At 34.2% G+C, this 2,651-nt stretch overlaps 1 pseudogene; it reads right to left on the bottom strand.

Moving 5' to 3' along the window:
* Window positions 1–414: 414 nt before the first annotated feature.
* On the bottom strand, window positions 415–1,692 carry LOC134253199 (uncharacterized shell protein 2-like; annotated as a pseudogene).
* Between the last annotated feature and the right edge of the window lie 959 nt (window positions 1,693–2,651).

Here is a 2,651-nt window from a genome sequence, read left to right as displayed (position 1 = left end):
GGCCTTTCAGTTTGACCTAATTTTGAGAAACTGAACCTTCGAAATAAGATGCCATACGAGGACATCATTGTTTCACAAACACATCTTGTTTTTTTTTTAGAAATTAATGCTGGCAATACTTACAATGTATTATATGATTCAAGGTATTATATGATTCTAACAATGTATAATTTTAATGTGCAACATATCAAGATAAAAGTTTTGCCTCTCGTTCGTCAGTTCTCAAATTTTTGAAACAATTTCTGTTTGAGCTCCGAGTCTCATTGCTACACCACTTAAAAAGATTATAAAGCAAAATAAAGGGATGCTTATTAAAAATATGCAGAACACTACATTTATTAAAATCGTTGTAATGTTTTAATTCTGCCACAGTATTTTGTATATATTTGATATGAAATTAAAATCAAACAGCCATTGAAAAATCCACAAAATATCACCTTTTATTTATTTGGATGGGACAAGGAAAGTTAAGGGTTAACAATAAAAATATATATGATTTTTACTAAATACAAAACTTGCTAACATCACAAAATGGACAGCATATAAATAAGTTTGTTTTTCAACGTCAAGACCGGAATAAGAAATTACCCTGTGTGAATTGTCTACATTTTACAGCGGTGGTATTTACAAGAGACAGACAGCGATGCGCGGTAAAATACAAGATAGGGGGAGAAAGGCGTGAATATAATCATAACTATTCATGAGAATGTGATAAGATGCTATTTTTTTCTCAATTTTCAGGAAACTGCAAAAATTCTAAGGCACAAATAACAATGAAGTTGGTCAGATTTGAACAATTTAAAAATTTTTCTTTTTCCTCACTTCTTATTTTAGTATTAAATACAGCGAATAGGTAAGGCATTTGTACTAACGCTGTAATGATACTGCTTTTTTTTATCGTTTTATAAAAGATACTAAAACACTGCCAAGAAGTTTTTTGTCATGTTATTTTACTTTCACCACGAATACAGCATTGTTTCCTTTAACACTAATTTCTCGTTACACCTCTACTGCTGTCGTACACCTCGTTATTCTCCACAACCACTGGTAAATCAATGAACCAAAATTTCAAATTAGGACAACAATTAATATGTTCAACAACTACTTTCTTGTAATGAATTCGGACTCGTTGAATTGGTCTCTTTTTCGTGATAAACGTTTTAACAGGTATCCTTTCCGTTTTGTACACTGGCGCCTTCTTAATCATTGTTTTCTTGACTACTCCCATTACGGGGGGCTTTTTGACAACTTTCGTTACTTTCTTCACAACTGGTTCTGGGATAACCTCCTGTGGAATAGGTACTCCAGCCAATGGCGGTAAATCTACATCCGGTGGAATTGGATTCCCAATTAATGGTTCTGGTTCTGGGAACACATTCGGTTTGTCGTATGTTGTTTCCGCAAAGGTGACAGGCGGTCGTAGCATGACCTCCTCGTATTTCTGTACGGGAATATCCACTACAGCCTTCTTGTGGATCTCATTCCAAATTATCCTTTCCTCTCTGAAAATTTCGTAATCTGTGTATGTTTCTGGAACCTCTATGACTCGTGTTTCCCGGGACAGACATTACGGGGTTGACGAAACCAAAATTTTGGACAGCCCATCTCTTGTCGAAAACATTTACAGTCCCCAAATATCCCTTCCGGGCCCACAGGTCTGTCAGTCAATGATTGTTTTGCTATCACTGAAAGAGAAAAAAGATATAATCAAACAATATATCAATTCTTAAATTCCGAAAAAGACGTAAACACGTAGCTTTTCAAGGGGGATTGATAATAAAGCCTGAAAAGGCTTTGACAAGCCTAAAAAATATTACGATCTAACTACTAATACTGTATCAATAAGGAGAGCCTTCCAATGACTATTGACCACTATGGCTATGTTGGAGAAAATAAATCCGTTTTAAACTCTATACAAAGTGAGGAAGTTTTGTTTATTTATTGTAGAAACTTTTTTTCGATCTTATAATTCCATGGAATACTGTACACCTCATCTAAATCAAATTAAAACTTCGTCATGTCATGATCTGACATAAAATTTATACCGAAAGAAATAAGCAGCGCTGCTTCATACCTCATTATTTATTTATTTTTATTTTTTTTTAAATCACATCACCCTTAGTTCTAGAATAAAATCAATGTTGAAAAGATTTTTTAAAATTTTGAAATTTAGAGCAGATCATTATCCTTAATGGACTATTGCGAGAAGCACTGACTAAAAGAGTTGACAGTTTACTTTAATTTAACATTTAAACCTGTGTCATGATAACAGATAAGAAATGGTGTTTGCGGCACTAGTATGTGAAGGGCGGTATTTGAGGGTAGGGTAGTTGTCGGATTCTTCAAAGGCAACTTATGTATGCTTTATTCCAGCCCGTTATTCTGGGTTAATTAAATGACGAGCTAAATATTTTCATTGCAAACGAGCTTTTCGTATGTTGTCCAAGTGTAAAAGTAAGCCCTTAACTGTAAAAGTCAGCACTTTTCGCAAATATTGTTGCAGTATTTCGTATTAGCCGTAGAGACTATGGATTTCTTGGATAATTGCATATCGACTGACAATCACTGACAAATGCTCTCTTTGATGATGATAATTTAAAAGTCACCATCATCCGAAGGTACGGAAAGACTTGTCAAAGACAACATAGAGT

The sequence above is a fragment of the Saccostrea cucullata genome, unplaced genomic scaffold (genome assembly GCF_032062105.1).
Source record: "Saccostrea cucullata isolate Sc308-1 unplaced genomic scaffold, CSIRO_AGI_Scuc_v1 ctg18823, whole genome shotgun sequence".
Lineage (NCBI taxonomy): Eukaryota > Metazoa > Mollusca > Bivalvia > Ostreida > Ostreidae > Saccostrea > Saccostrea cuccullata.
The sequence above is the reverse complement of the archived record's forward strand: the minus strand, read 5'-3'. Positions and strand labels throughout refer to the sequence as shown.